The sequence below is a fragment of the Gekko japonicus genome, unplaced genomic scaffold (assembly GCF_001447785.1).
Source record: "Gekko japonicus isolate JY-2015 unplaced genomic scaffold, Gekko_japonicus_V1.1 scaffold1, whole genome shotgun sequence".
NCBI classification, from domain to species: domain Eukaryota; kingdom Metazoa; phylum Chordata; class Lepidosauria; order Squamata; family Gekkonidae; genus Gekko; species Gekko japonicus.
Window position 1 is genome coordinate 507,361 of NW_015164181.1, and position 16,925 is coordinate 524,285.

General features: G+C 45.1%; 1 protein-coding gene across 5 annotated transcripts in view; it reads right to left on the minus strand.

Moving 5' to 3' along the window:
• The window catches only part of SLC8A3 (solute carrier family 8 (sodium/calcium exchanger), member 3), a 244,412-nt gene that overhangs the window by 227,194 nt on the left and 293 nt on the right, over positions 1-16,925 (minus strand). Inside the window, exon 1 of one of the 5 annotated variants that reach the window (XM_015407996.1) lies at positions 14,079-14,111. The exons of the other annotated variants lie outside the window; for them this stretch is intronic. The gene's annotated coding sequence lies outside the window, so the exon portion shown is untranslated. Of the gene's footprint in view, positions 1-14,078; positions 14,112-16,925 lie in introns of those variants that run through there. 5 annotated transcript variants of the gene reach the window in all.

Sequence of the window (16,925 nt, forward strand, 5' to 3'; positions counted from 1 at the left end):
CTGCTCTGCAGAGTGGGGGAGGAAGCAGGCAGGAGGCTGGGAGAGTGATGGGGGCAGAAGGGAAGAATGATGGGGTGGGGGCAGAAAGAGAGAGAAAGAGTGATGAAGTGGGGTGGCATAAAAACAAAGAGAAAGATGACAGGTCAGAAAGCGAGAGGAAGTCATATGCATGGAGGAGAAATAGAGAGTAAGAAAATGGGGGCAGAGGGGAGAAATAATGTGAGAGAGGTAGGGGGTGAGGAGAGGAGAGGAAGCAAAGGTGTGACGAATGAGATAACCATCCCACAAGTTTCTTGCGGGTCTCCACTTGTAGGACTTCTAAATTACGGCATGCTATTAAAGCCTGGCATATGAATGTTACATCAGTTTAAACCTTACCCTGAAACAAGCTGGCCTACACACTTTGCCCTCCAAATATACTCCATATGTTTTGGGGGAAGTATCATATTTCAGACTTTTTAGTTACTAACACTTGGATCTCCTATTCAATCTACAAATTTGAGGTACTTTTGCACACATGGAAGTGCTCCAAGTTGTCTCTTGTGGGGGTTATTTGTGAGGTGATAACAAGTTGGTTGATAAGTGATCAATTTCACTAAAAAATGGAGTCATCTTGTCAGCAACAAACCCCCATCTTGTTCCACATTGATAAATGACAGCAAATCAACAAAAGCCTCTAAGTTAAGCCAATTTAATGAAGAATGCAAGTTGCTCTGTCTTGTCCTTTGCCAAACTCCTTCACTGCCCCCAAAGTCCTGGTGGTACAGCAAGGCCTGAGCACCTGGCCTTGGAGTCCCATCTGTGCCAAGGGTAGTGGGGGGGGGGCAGTTGGTTTGCCCAAATGACTGCAACCTTCCTGGGGTGAAATCCTGCCACCTGGCTGCCTTCCTAATGCTCCCAATCTGACCAGCGACAAGCAGGCTAGTGCCTGCTGTTCTTGTTCACACTACTGTTGCCACCCTCAGTGCTGGCAGGTTCCAGTCGCCATTGTTGGTTATGCTGCCACTGCTGAAAGTGATCCCTGGGCCAATGCAGCTGCCGAGAAAGGCCATGTAGTTGGCTGATGCTCGCACGATGTGATGGTGCTGCCACTGCCACAAACCCACAAGGCTGACTGAGGCCCAGGCAGTGCAACAGCTCTTTGTTATCTTGGTCAGCTGGCCCCACCTCCACCCCTTGGCTGCATCAGGCAACACCCATTTGACCTGGTGGGGGGAGGCAGGACCACATGAAAAGCTACAGAAGCCTCCAAGGCCACCAGCCAGCTGCACCAATGGGCCCCAGATGGCCCCAACAAGCTGCAATGCCTCTCCTCCCCCAACAGGCCCACAAACAGGGCCCAAGGTAAGTCTGAGGGCCCTAGCTTGTGCCAACAGTACACAATCCCCCACCCCCCACACAAGGCTCATTTGGGAGTTGACATCAGGATCTTACTTCTCTTGGAGCTCAACCGCCCTGAGCCTGCCTTGGCGGGGAGGACAGGGTATAAATCTAATAAAATAAATAAATGAATTAATATAAAGTGCCACTGGACTCCTGATTAATTTCACTACTAGAATCAAATTCATCAGATGTATCCTTCAGGGCAACTGAATGGCCAGGAGCCCTGGAGCAGCCACCTTAGGAATTTTACTGTGAACTGTTTCAGATGCCAAGCCATACACCCAACACAGCTGTGTTTTCAAGTGATGACAAGAGTGATGTATATAATTTCCAAAGCTCTTTAAGCACTTTCTTTACCAAAAAAAAAAACCCTTTAGAAGTATCAGGTATTAATAATGGCTATTCTGTCTTCATTTGCAGCTGTCAGTCTTGAATGGACAGATGAATCTATGTGGCTGTCTTTTGAAAAACCAACCAGTGCCCTAAAAATGACAGAAAGGCCCATGCACATAACCATCCATAGAGGCTGTGGTCACACAGCAAGCTTACTGCGATTTGTTCCCATGATAAATTTGATTGGGAATATTTTTTTCAGGTTGGGATAATCACACATCCCTCCCCAAACCACTTGTATCATGCGATGAAGCTCCAGGCACTGTCCAGATAACCACAGCGCCTAAGAGGCAGTGCGGCAAGAGTTTAAAATTTTTTTTTGCTTTGTGCATGCGCATATGCACACAGCTGAATCACTGCCCCCACTTGGCCTCCAATACAAACACTGGAGAAATAATGCTTCCCGTCATTGTCTGTCTACCAGAGGCTCTATCACGTCTTTTCCACCAGCCTCCGCACAGGTGAAAACAGCCAGTCGAGCAGCTGCATCCTCAGAGGCGTGGTGCTGTCACTGCTCACTGTTCTACAGGCTGTCACCAAGCCCGGGCTAGATGGGTGCACATGCGGGCTCAAACACGGGGTAGCAAGCAAGGAGACCAAACCCGCAGGCACACTGCACACGAAAGCCCAAACCTGTCCTACAGTTGCGCCTCTGGAGTTGACGCTCGGCTGCATTCCAGAGCAACAGTTCATACAACATGCAGGTGGGCGCTTCCTCTCAGAGTTCTTTCTCTCTCACTCCATCCATAAATTTACTGCAGCTGTTAAAGGACCAGCCATTTCCACCATCCACCACCACCCTTTCTTTTGCTGGCAACCCAGGGTTTTAACCACTTGGAGACCGGACCTATTCCTGTGAAAGAAGCAGGGTAAGGGAGAGCAGACTGAAAGGAGGGGACAGATGGGAAAGGGTGTTTAGAGATCAGAGGCTGGTAGCATGGAGCCAACGAGTGGGGGCATGCCTTGCAAACAACAGGCGAATCGGAAGGGGAGGATGTGCGCTTGAACGTTTAAACATAGAATTCAGTGTAGGATTGCTCATGCGCACAAAGGCAGAAGCTAGGGGGAAAAAACTCATCACACGAAGGACAGTCAGACAACCTTAATTGCAATCATTGCGAGAGATGGCTGTCCAGATTAGCGAAATCGTGGATTCAAAGCACAAATACCCAGAAAGTACTTGATTTTCCCGGCGTCGGAAAACTCGCAAGGGAACCAGGAGAATTCCGCGACTGAGCCCACTTCAGTGCATGTGGTGTCTGATCAGCAATTTTAAATGCAAGAGAGAACAGCAGTGAAACCCGATCAAAATGACCATGTGACCACAGCCAGAAAGACGTTCCATTGAGTTCAGTGATCTTTGTAAATGAGAGTATGATTACCACCTTAATTGTGGTAACTAAGTATGCCAGATGAACTCACAGTCTGTTTGCCAGCTGCAAACAGGAACCATTTTTCATCAGCTTTTCATAAACACTTTGTGCCTGTTTGTCAGGTTACTTTTTACATAGTCAAACAGTATAATACAATGCAATTGCCAGTGTTTCACGTATATGCATTCTCACACAGCCTGATGAGAATCTCTCTACTACAGACCTGTTGTCACTGCACAACTTGGCAGTCAAATGTATAAACAAGCAGTAAGAGATCAGTCAATCAGCTGTGCTATCGACATCATTTCACACATGCACATGGAAGGCAAGAAATTGCAAGTAGATAAATAGGTACTGCTTCAGTGGGAAGGTAACAGCGTTCTGTGTGCCTTGGTGTCTAGTCATGCTGGCCACATGACCAAAGAAACGTCTTCGGACAACGCTGGCTCTTCGGCTTGGAAACAGAGATGAGCACCACCTCCTAGAGTGGGATTCAACAAGCTTTCGAGCAAGGGAAATCTTTACCTTTACCTATGGAAGGCATAGTCTCCTCCTCCACATCATTTAATTACCTGGCCTGAACATCCAGGACCCTGGGTAGGAGCATTTCACTTACTACACAGATACAAAAACCCTTACAAGGCAAGGAAATGAGATGCTATCACCACAAAGAAATGAAACTCTACCTCCACAGCTACTGTGCGGCTGCAAAACTCATTGACAGTCTTTCAAGATGGACAGGAAACAGGAAGTTGGGCTTATGGCTGATCATGGCTGCTGAATACAGTATTGTGCCTATGAAACATGTTTGCCCTGAAGGTCATAGCCTTCCTACTTGTAACTGTGGTTAGGATTTCAATGTAACTTCTCCTACAACTCATACTTACTAGTTAAATACTGGGACTGAGCCAAAATGGGAAGGGGTGATGCAGCTAATGTTCAGTGCTTTCTAAATCCCCATTGATTTCAGCAGGAGAGGAGTAAACATGTGATTATTTCTTCCATTAAAATCAATAGGAATTTAAAAGTGCTTAATGCAGGCCCATAGCCAGAAAATTTTTATGGAGGGGGGGGGCAAATGAGTACCGTGGGGGTGACTACATCATTACTTATTTACTTTATTATGAATGTGCTACGATGCAGTACAAAGTCTCTACAATGGATCATTCTACAAAGAAGGTTAAATGATAATCAATTTTGTTTAGAACCAAATATCCCCGTCCTTTATTTACACACGATGAACAGAGTCTTGTAAATACATGGATCCCCACCCCCATATTGTCGCACTTCCACTTTCCTGGGTTGCAGTGTGCCAAATTGGGGGGGGACCCCACCAATGTATCACCATAGAAGTGTCTGTTTCATCCTCCGGGCATGAAATGAAGGTTTGCTAACAGAGATCACAGGAAAAGGTGCATTTTCTTGGATGGATGGCTCCTCTGATTTACATCTTCCATTGAACGCCCCCCCCAGCCCCAAACCCTGCTCTGGTTTGGCTTCATATAACTTGCTATAGGAAGACTTAAAGACAGCTATAGCCACTTGGGCTGAATGCAGTAGGGTTGCCAACCTCCAGGGGGTGCCTGGAGATCTTCCAGAACTACAAGTAATCGCCAGACTACAGAGAAAATTGCTACTTCAAAGGACACACTGTGGTATCATACCTGATTAATGTCCCCCCCCCCCTTCCCCAGGCTCCATCTCCCAAATCTCCAGGAATGTTCCAATATGGAGTCGGCAGCCCCAGCAAATATGTGCACACACTTTCCCTTCACGACTACAGCCTGCCTGGCATGCAGGGGGAGGGTGGCCTTTTTTGCTTCGTGCAGCTGGGAAGAGAAGCCAGGGAGGCCCCCCTCTTCAGATACAGAGACAGACTCCCTCCCCACGCTGAGCCCAGTTAAGACAGAAGGCAAAACTGTTGCCAGCACCAATTCATTATCACCATTTTACAGTGATTTTAAAATTCTGTGATGCCCCAATCCATTGTTGGGCTTGGGGTGCAGAATTCCTCACCCCACCCCACGCCAACATGTTTTCAAGGGCCAAAACAGCTGCATGGGTACCAGCACACACTATAATATGGTCATGAGTAGTGATGTGCATTCGGTTTGGACGAACCGGGGAAAAAATGAATAATGTCTATTCAGCATTATTCAAGCCTGCCTAAAGCCGAACAGGGATTCCCCGAATGGATGCCATATATTTGGCATCCATTTGAGGAAGCCCTTTGCTGGGCAAGGGGAAGGCATGAGAAGTGCCTCCCTGCACCTTCCAAGGCCTTCCCCAGCTGGCCCACCTTGGTGGGCAGGCCAGGGAAGGCGGTGGGCTCTTTCCAGGCCTTCCCCGGCTTGCCCACTTTGGCAAACTGGCTGGGGAAGCCTTCCAGGGAAGGCAGGAGGGGCTAGCTTGGAAGGTAGTGGGGTTTAAACTGCCTTTCCTTGGCTTGCCCGGGCTCCCCGGGCCGAAAGTGATTCGGCTGTCCGAATGATTCCTGAATCAGCTTGCATTGCCAAAAGTGGCATTCGGGGGTCATTCGGTGGGCTGAATCAGATTCAGCCCAATTCAGCCAAATGGAATCAGGCCGGATTTTTTTTTTTTTGCACACCCCTAGTCGTGAGTCCATTTGTGAGAGGCAGAATACAGAGGCTGCTGTTGCCACCCACTCCCTCTAATTCCAATCTGTCGGTCGCATTTGATACGGTCGACCACCAGTTGCTGACCCACCGCCTCGCCGACGTGGGGATTCAGGGACTTGCCCTTCAATGGCTTGCCTCTTTCCTACAAGGTCGGGGACAAAGGGTGGTGATAGGGGAACATCAGTCCCAGAGACACCCCCTTGAATGTGGGGTGCCCCAAGGGGCTGTATTATCCCCGATGTTGTTTAACATCTACATGCACCCCCTTGCCCAGATTGCCCGGAGGTTTGGGCTTGGGTATCATCAATATGCGGATGACACCCAGCTCTATCTGATGTTGGGCGGCCAGTCAGACTCCAGCTCAGAAGATCTGCACTGGGCGTTGCAAGCCATGGCTGGTTGGCTCCGACTGACTCGGCTGAGGCTAAACCCGGCAAAGACGGAAGTCCTGGGTTTGAGTTGTTGTGGTTTGGGGTTGGGGCTCCCACTCCCAACCTTTGAGGGGGCGCCCTTGGTGCCAGCGTCAGAGGTTAGGAGTTTGGGGGTGCTCCTGGACTCCACTATCTATGGAGGCCCAGGTAGCAGCCACTGCCAGGGCGGCCTTCTACCATCTTAAATTGGGGGATCAGACTTTTGCACGACGGCACCATATAGATGTTAGATTTTACGAATCTGTACTTTTAGATTATTTGTTGTATTTTATATGTTGTATTGTATTTTATATGTATTATATATGAACTTGTGCGCCACCCAGAGCCTGCTCACGGGGAGGATGGTATAGGGGAGTCGACATCTCCTGGTAATTCCAGGCCCCAGGGACATCACATTTGCTGCTACCAGGGCCAGGGCTTTTTCCGTGGCGGCTCCTACCTGGTGGAATGAGCTCCCAGAGGAGATCCGGGCCCTGCGGGACCTTGCACAGTTCCATAGTGCCTGCAAGACAGAGCTCTTCCACCAGGCATTTGAGTAGGAGCCACCACGACTGTTACCATCTGTCCTAGCCCTTATTACCAACTCGCTGTGAGTGCAAAAATGGTGGTACTGCGTGGAGCTGTGGCCACTAAGGATACCATCCTGGTGACATCATCAGTTCCCTTGTTAGTTGTTGTGGAGAGCACTTATGTTGCACTGAATGTTTTTAAAATGCAGTTTTTATGTTTTATGTATTGGGCATTGGCCCCATCTGTACACCACCCTGAGCCCGTTCGCGGGGAGGGCGGGTTATTAATTTAAATAAATAGATAGATAGATAAATAATAAATCTAACCACCTTTGAACACTTCCCTCCTGGCCAAAAAGAGGGCCAAAAAGAAAGCTTCTACCTTAATGTGCTACCGTGCTGCAGATCAGAGGAATCCATGACTGATATGAGCTAATCTAAGGCAGGAAGAGGGCTGTGTCACATGCTTCAGAGCACAGCAGAAACAAAAACTTTGTGCATGAAGCAAAGTGCAAAGGGAAAGCCTAGAAAAGAGACTCTCCCCCTCATTGGCAAAGCATGGGAGGGAGGCAGAAGCAGGGAAGGAGAATCTCTCCCTCATTGGCAAAACATGGGAGGGAGGGAGGAGAAGGGAAGGAGAATCTCTCTCTCATTGGCAAAACCTGGGAGGGAGGCTGGAGGAGGGAAAGGAATACCCTCTCTTATTGGCAGAAGACTTGTGACAGATTTCACAACAACCCCTAGTGCTGATTGGAGGGGCATGACAAATGATTGATGGGGTCCCACCCCTTTGTGCACCACCATGGCTACGGGCCTGGCTTAATGTTGACTCGATTGTGGGCAGCATTCCAGACTCTTAATTCTCCGACAATCTGATCTAAAACACCTTACACTGGAAATAAGCGTCATTGATTTTAATCAGATTTACTTCCAAATATGGCACTTGATATTGGGGCATAATTTCAAGAACCAGATGGCCTCATTTTTCCTTACAAATTCAAGGGATTGGATATTTCAGTATGAACAATTAACTAAAGTACATTTGGTCATCTAAAATTACGTGGTACTTATTTTTTCTTTAGCAAGACTAAATCTGTTTGAGTCCTATTTCTTCAACTCAATTGGTGTAACTCTAAACATCTAACTACAAAAAAAAATCTTCTGCCCCTTCCAGGGTATTCTCTTACAGTTTAAAATGATTTTATCATATCAGTCTAATTAAAAGGGTTTTTTAAATCTCTCTACGGTGGCCTAATTTTGCTTTCTGACGATCAATAAAGGCTGCAAAACAAAGCAGTATTAGTTCCAAAGCCACTGCACTGAAATCAGAGGGACTGACTTCCGGGAAAAAAATTAGCATTTGTTTGTTTGAAGTAAAATTTTGCCTTTCTGCCTAAGGAGGCCTCCAGGTTGGCTTGCACAATCCTCAATAATAAAGCCACTAATCGTTTTTTGCAGTTTTCCAAAACGATTTAACTGTAAAATTTTGCCTTTCTGCCTAAGGAGGTCTCCAGGTTGGCTTGCACAATAATAAAGCAACTAATCGTTTTTTGCAGTTTTCCAAAACAATTTAACTATAACAAAGGGTATGAAAAACAAGAGACAACTGATCAAATATCTGTTGTCAAACTCTTTGGTAAATTCAAAAGTTCTTAGCTAGTGCCTAAATGTTAGTAATGTGACTGCCTCCTGGTGGGCACTCCACAATCTAGATGTTGCCTCGCCTCCAAAACGTTAGGGTCAGGGTGCTAAACTGACAATCTCAAAGCCACTTTTAGTGAGACATCCATGTATTTCAGAGCAAGGTGTTAAATTATAAATTCGGTTACCTCTAAACCTCAAGCCCACATCAGTACAATATGAAACCATTGAAGTACAGTTTAGGCAGAATGCCCGTGACCAATGCTCCCTCTAAGCTGTGGAGTCTTGTGAGCAAAAAATCTACTTTGTGAGCGACTGGCATTAAAGTTGTGAGTGAGCAATTTGGCTACTGCATAAATTAATTTGCTCTGGAGCTCTCCTTCCTGAGCTGAGACAAAAAAATGTGTGAGCCGGAGGCTAAAAGACTGCGAGCTAGCTCACACTAACTCAGCTTAGAGGGAACATTGCTCGTCATGACTACTCTGTGTGTATTCTCCAAGACAAATCCCACCCCCAACTGACAACTGATTTCTTAGACTGCATCTGTATCTTCTACTGTTCCAGCCTCCAGAGGCACAAGGTACATTGGGACCTCTGAAACTGGGTACTGTATAGCACAAAATAACTTGACACCACTAGAGACCTGACTCAAATGACAAAACACTAATCATATTTGAATAAGGTACAGAACCTAGTTGCACACTGAAAGATATCTAATCTACAACTGACCTACACAATACATTTTATCAAGTGCTTAAAAAAAACACATGTGGACATGTGGACCTTAACAGTCACTGATATATTTTCTAGCACACTGACTACCTTTCCAGAAGTTGTACAGGTGTGTGCACAAAAGAAGTCACTTCATTTCTTTCCAACTACAGACACCACCTCCATTCATGTCAATATTCTTTGTTCACCTACTACAACTGTCCTTTGTTTATAAGCAAAGAAAGAACAGAAAATTGTGTTGTGTATACAAGTATTAACTATTTTTGCTACATGATCCTGGCTGTTGATTCCCTATCGTTGATTCCTACCATTCCGTAATGAATAATAATTTGAAACAGGCTGGCAAGCCAAGGAGAACTCTAACACTTCTGAGGTGAAAAACTCTTGCAACAAATACACAGAGACTGTATCTTCTGTCTCTCTGTCACATGCATAGTCTGCTTTTCTCCCTAAAAAGGGACACAAAGTGGCTTCCCATAAAATTTAAACACAAAGAGACAGAGAATTGTATTAAATTAAAGCTGTTGCCAAAATGCCATTTCTGATGCCCATAAGCCGTGTAAGAACAGCTCTGTCTTGAAACACCCACCAATTTTCAAAAAAAAAAAAATGCATTTTAGGAAGAATGAAAAAAACAAATAATCAAGAAACTCCCAGAGTACGGGGCCGGGTGCAGCTTGGCGCCCCTAAGGGCCAGCCCACTCTAGGCGATCGCCTAGTTCGCCTAGTGAGTGAGCCGGCCCTGCTTGAGACCAAGCTGTGGCTGTTCATGTCTGCTTAAGGGAATGAAAAGTTGAGAGGACAGGTGAAGCTGTATGGACCACCTTCACGCTTGCCACATGTTCATAAGTGAAGCAGGTACTAACTGGAGACAAGGCCTTTTCAGTGGCAGAGAATGACAAGTTTCTGAAACACCCTCTCTAGGGATGTCTGTTTGGCCACCCATATTGTTGCCATCTAGGGAGCAAGTTAAAAAGGCATTTCATTGCAACTGAATGTACATTTGTTCTCAGCTCTTTTCCTGCTGCCATTCTAATGCTTAGTTTTGTTGCTGATGTTTAAATTATTCACGCTTTGGAGTTTGCTTTATGGCTATTTTTATTTGCATACAGCTTGAAAAAGAAATAATAAGAAAGCAGGATACAAATAGGTTAGATAAACAAACAAGCCACATGCTTCCAAAGCAGGTGACACAGAGACAGGCCACTCATCTTCTCCCCCATACTCAGCAAGGGGCAGGGGAATACACTAACACTGCAGTGGTATATACTAGAGTTACTCCAGTATAACTCCATTAAAATTAATGGGCTTTGGCTGGGGTAACTGTGCATAAGATTGCACTGTGAGTGAGAGGATTCCATTTTAGAGAGGAAACTAAACAGTTAATGAGGAAACTACAGACATTTGACTACGGAGAAGCCATGGCATGCAAGCTTCAACCTTCTTGCTCTTTACTGGTGCAGCACAAGAAGCATACATTCCAAATCCTGCCTCCAAGAGAAGGGTTGGTATCACCCAAAACACTTAGAACAACAGGGAGGGAACGGACCACTTAACTGAGAAATCACTTTTACCTGGGCCCAATATTATTTATTATTATTATTTTTTATCTGTCCTGACTCAAGGAGCTCAGGGCAGCATACATCAGTCTACCGTCCTCTGTTTTAAGCCCCCAACAGCTCTAGGAGATGAGTTCAGATGTGAAAGAAAACTGGCCATAAGTCACCCGCTGTGCTTCATGGCCAAGGGGAGACCTGGGTCTCCCCAATTTCAGGCTAGCACTACACCGCCATTGCTGCAATCCTAATGACATATTCCTGAGAGGAAGCCCCACTGAATAACATGGGACTTGCTTCCCAGTAGACCTGCTTAGGAGTTCTCCCAATGGCTCTCAAAGAAGCTCTACTGAGCAGATGTGGTCAGAGGGATTCCTGAAACCTTCTCCAAGAGCTTCTCTCACTGAGGAAAAGAAATTATCAAAATAATGGCAGAACATTTGCTATGCATGTGACTCTAACTCTGGTTGATGGGATCAGAGGATATGATACATATTCCAAGTCAATAAAAATGTACCCCCCGTACCCCCCTTGACTGGTTAATATTTCTTTTTACTCTCTTGTCTCCACACGGAAAGCTACTCCTTGTCTCCACACGGAAAGCTACTCCTCTAGAATCTCTGTTTTAATCTGCAGCAAAGAATGAACAGCCTTGTTGTGACTGTTTAAAGACTGACGGATACATTATGAAATAAGCATTCATGGACTAGAGCCCACTTCATTGGATGCACCTGATGAAGTAGATTTTGGCCCACAAAAGCTTATGCCACAATAAATCTAGTGGTCCTTAAGGTACCCAGAGACTCTTTGTTGTTTCTGAAAGACACAGATAGGCACGAACCATTCAAGCCCATTAGCATGTCTCAGGCTTTGCACAATGCCTGGTCAGAGTATATTTCTGGTGATGACAGCAATGCAAATTGCTGTCTTTAGGCTTTGGATCTGTAATAGCTAAAATGATTTATAAACTTCAGCATTAACTTCAGTTATAAATTATTTTTTATAAAGGCTTCAGCTTCAACTTAGTATCTAATCAAAAGTATCAGCACACTATACTATAATGCTCTCAGTCCTCGGAAACAGAAGATCATTAATGCAAGTGGCTTCAGAAGTGGCCAGTCTATACAGCCAGTGATCAGATTAAACTCATATATAACTAACATTCAGTTTTAACAGATTTGTACCCTATAAGCAGTATGCCACATATCTCAGAGCAGGCTTAACTAGCTTGGCTTCTCTGTGCTTTGCTAGATGTAAAATGAATGTAATAGCTGAGTTGTATTAACTCCCCTGAAACTAATACTGTGCACACCATGCAGATTTTTAACATGCTACCATAACTAAAGTCATAGATCAGCTGTTTCCCCTTGTATACAGAATACTTAATATACTTAATAGTACATACTGGTACATCAAAGTGTTCAAAGGGATTCACATGCATTACCTGCATAATACCTCCACTAGTCTTGTAACATACATCAGTACAATAATTATCATATTGCAGATGCAAGCAGTAGGCAAAGCAGCAGCGGCTTGCTTAAGACTTAAGGGCTAGACTTGAACCAGGGATTTTCAGGTTCACAGGTCAGACACTTCTGTAGTGCAGCACTGTGTCCTTCTTCAAAATGCAAAGTTAATTATTTTTAAAGCACACTACAGAGAATACTAAGAAATCCTAAGTCTTGGAAGCATATCCCCCACTGAAGAGTGAAAGGACAAACATTTGCAGTACAGCTATACAAATTTTAATGATCAGAGCATGCTGCCAGTCTTTAAATTGCAAACATAATGTTGAGTGGATGGGAAAGTCATTTGCTACCCTGCTGTGAGAACATAAGAACAGAGGAAGAGCCCCAATCAGATCCAATCTAGCCTACTATCCTGTTTCACACAGTGGCCAGCCAGTGGCCTCCCTCTGGTGCTGCCTCCTAGCACTGGCATCCAGAGGTTTGCCAATTTACTTTCTAGCACTGATGTTGCCTGCTAGCATTGGTGTTGCCTCCTAGTGCTGATATTCAGAGGTTTGCTCCCTCTGAATATGGAGGTTCCCTTTATTCATCATGGCTAGTAGCCATTGACAGACCTCTCCTCCATAAATCTATTGAACCCCCTTTTAAAGCCATCTGTGCTCATGGCCATCACTATGTCCAGTAGCAGTGAATTCCAATGCAGAAATAATAGGCCTCATATTTCTCCAGATGCCGTATGATTATCCATCTAGTAGTGGGATCAGAAATTTGTACAAACCCAAAATGTGGGGCTACATAAGGTTTTACCGATTATATTTTTCTAAATTAATTAAGATTCTTATTTATAACACAACTGTTAATGTATTTGTCCTCTTAATGTAGGGAAGAGGCAGGACTTTCCTGACATCTTTATAAATACACGTAGGCTCCTATTAGTTATTTAACACCTTTATATACCCTGCCTTTCCTTTTATGTTTTTGGTATTTTTTCATGTGTGTGCTCCTGGAAGTCATGGTGACCTCTGGTGACTGACCCCTACTGGGGGCCCGGAGGATATTCAGAGAGGTGGCTGATTAAAGCGTGCCCCAGTCCTCCCAACTGCTGGTATTCCAAGATGGTCTCCCATCCAAGTACTTGCCAGAGTTGACCCTGCTGAGCTTCTGAGATCTGACAAGATCGGGCTTGCTGGGCTATCCAGTCAGGTCAACCTGCCTTTCCCAAATGGTCCTAAGGTAGCTTTTAAAAAGGATCCATGATCCATAATGAAATTAAATAATTTACCCAACACTGACAAAGAAATTGGTGATAGAAATAACTGAGACACGTCTCTGTCATCCAAGTCCAACATTCAACCCACTAATACCAATCACAATCACTGTCTCAAACCCCTATTATCAGATCTATCTTTTTTCATGACTTGCAAGTGTTGGAATGTTTGAGCAAGACATTTTGTTACTCTAAAAATTATTATTCATACCTTACTTTCCTAACAAGGATACACTTGATAAGTTTAGTTAGGGTTCCTTTTTGACCACATGAGTAATAACAAATTTAAAGGCTCTCGAAGAACTGCGAGTGACCTATCCCGTGATGACAGTATAAAGTGCTGCCATCCAGAACTCCTACTTCCCTATTCCCACCCCTGGCTAGAAGATGATTCTGCTTTAATTTAGATTTTGTTTTTTTACTATAATGATGCAATGAACAGATGTCACTGGGTCTATGTTCATTCATTCATCCATTTGTTTATTATATTTGCATCTCACCTTTGCCCCAAAGGGCTCACGGTGCAAGCAGAAGCCCAACTTGTGGAACAGATCTTTGCCAACTTCCCTTTCTTTCTCCAGCTTTTTCTACCACCCACCTTAAAGTTCAGGGAACCTTCAGGGACACTGGGTTGCAATGTAAGGAGCTGTGGTGTGTAGGAGGAACTCATGGAAAGCATGCTCACCCTAGTCTTGTGTGAATCCCTGCTCCATTTATGGCACAATTTGTACAGGAGTGAGAGAGGAAATTTCCAGCAGTTCTGCCTTCACACTCCCACAGCACTTTCCACACTGGTCCTGAGGGCCTTTTGACTTTCAGGGGTGGTTTTCAGGGATGTAGGGTCCTGGAGTAAGAAGAGGAAGGGCGTTGACTTGTGGGGCTTGACTAACAGCTACAACGTGGAAGTAATGTGGAAGTAAGGCAAGTGCTGCAGAAATCACAGTGTTGTACCTGAGGGAAATGTTACTTCCTTCAATCAAACTGAGAAATGAATACTTGCAATCCAGCCTGAACCCCAATATTTTTTGATGAAGAATGCTGTTTCATTCATCCTTCTCCCATTGTATTTGCTTCAGGCACACCGTTAACATAGTATTTTGGCCTCTTTACTTTCTCTCAGTCCATTCAATACTGTTTAATGCAGCAGCAAGAGGCAACCAATGAGAGATGGGGGGGGGATCAGTGACTAGAGGGTTGGATAGGGGCTGTAACAATTATGGTATAGATCCCACTATGTAGCTTTTGTTTTGTTTTTCTTCCTCATTTCTGCTATGTAAACTGAGAACGAGTGACTTTCCTGACATCTTTGTCATGAAGAGGGATGAAATCAGAAAGTGCCATCAAGTCCCTAAGTGAGCAGAGCAGGGGATATATTGAGGACAGATGAGTTGGTTTGGTTCCCGCTGATTTGGGAAACTGTTCTTTCAACAGAAAATTCATTTGCAAGTTAGGGTCAATAAACCACTGTTTTGTGTTACAGTGGAAACATACCTCATCTTAATCAGGGTTAAATCTGGACATGGGGATTTGAAATGTCAACACACTGTGAAGGAGCCATGGGGATTTGAAATGTCAACACACTGTGGAGCATTCACAAGACTACCTTACTCAAGTCAGCTCATGAGAATGCTATCACAGAACCACAATCTCTAAAAGTAAAACAGTCAACAGAAAAGGTACATAAAATAAGACAACCTTGGCCCCATCAGAAACCCTCCTCCAAATATCCCCTTTGCTGTCATTTTTCATGCAGTGTTTTTTTAAAAAGAGAAAATTCACAATACAGACAAATCAAAACCACATTCTCATGCTACTGTTGAACAGGAAGAAAAATATTCTAGTCAGGTTGAGATAATATGTTTTCAGAATCTGCTGGCTAATTACCAGTGGAAAAGCAAAGGAAAGGGAAATCAACTTTTCAGAGCAGTTAACACAAACAAATAGTGTACGTGCTTTGTAAATGTGAGCAACTATCCTTTTCTAGCTGCTCTCCAAAATAACCTCATCTGTATAGTTTTACTTTTCTCACACAGGACAGCCCTGCAGAGCAGAAGAATAGCTTCAGATCTACAAGTGGTCCTTATATTGCAACTCTGGACAGATAAATTAAACCCTTGTCAAGCCAACATGTGATTTTTTTCCTTCCGAGCTTCAGACTGTTTTGACTAGCCATCTTGGTCTCTCAGAGTTTTAGGAAGGAGGGCTACAATCCTATGCAGAGTTATTCCAGTCTAAACCCACTGATTTCATCAGACCTATACTGGTATAACTCTGCAAAGGATTGCACTGTGAATTAGGTAGGCCTCAAAGGCCATGAAGGGGCAAAGAAAAGTCAACCCCTTCTGCAGGAAGCAGACATGATCCCAAGCTGTCTCCTGCTACCACAAAGTCAACCGTCCTTCTTGTCCTATTTAGGAAGAGAGCATGGCGCAGGGGCTATATTTGAAAAGCGAGGTAAACAAGATCTCAGCAGGAGTGGATGGAGCACAACAGCTGCGCAAGATTAATCGCACACGTTGAGGCAGGAAGAGCGCCCTGTAGACACACACCGGGGGCTGCGAGAGGTTTCCTCGCTGTCATTTTGAAATCGGCATCCTCGTAGCAGCCCTGGCTGGAAATTCCTTGGCTTTAACCACCGCCGTTTCCTCTCCACCCAAACACCCCCCACCCCCCGCGCGCGGTCTTCTATTTAAACATTTACAGATGATCTGTGGCGATCTCGTCTTCAAACCTATCTAAGGGGGCCAACAACCATCTGGCTAGTTTCGGGTACTTTTTGCAAAACTGCACGTTTTCCCTCCCGCCTCTAAATCAAAACAAGCCACGCTCTGGCTGCCGGCACACCTGGAAATGGGGCGTTTTGGAGAGAGAAAAAATTTATAGCACTGCATTCAAGGCATTTATTCTGCCTATTCCTCCCGCCCCCAAATCCCTTCTCTCTTCCCGTCCCTGCCCCCCTCCTCAATAAACCACCTCTTCTGCCCTTCCCTTGCCTCCTGCATCTGATCCAAAGGGTTGTCAGCAAGTTCGGCAGGAATCGAGGGATCCCGGGGTTTGGCTGTGAAAGTGAGCTGCCTCCACGTTTTCCCTCCGAGCTACTGCCGGCTTGTTATTATATTAAAATATCCCCACCATCACCACCCAGGCACTCTTGATCCCCGTGTAAATCCCTTCCAGCGGGAGGAGAGTTGTGGAGCGGCAGCAGAATGCAAGGAAAGGCAACCTTTAAAATGCACCTTGGCCAGAGCAGGACCCAGCAGCTTCCCTCACAATTTCCTCCTGCTCCTCAGATGGTCTGAGTGCAGAGCTAGGATGTGAGGCTGCAGCACACGGCTTATCTCCATATGTATGTGCAACACACACGCACACACACACAGAGAAGGCTACGGCTCCATCGAGGCCGGAAAATAGAAGGGAAAAAAACCCTTTGTATCTGCAACATTATATCCATCAGTTTTCTGATGAATGATCTTGCAAAACCATTCCACCCCCCCCCCCCCCCCCCTTGGGGGATTTGGACAGCACCCCGCTC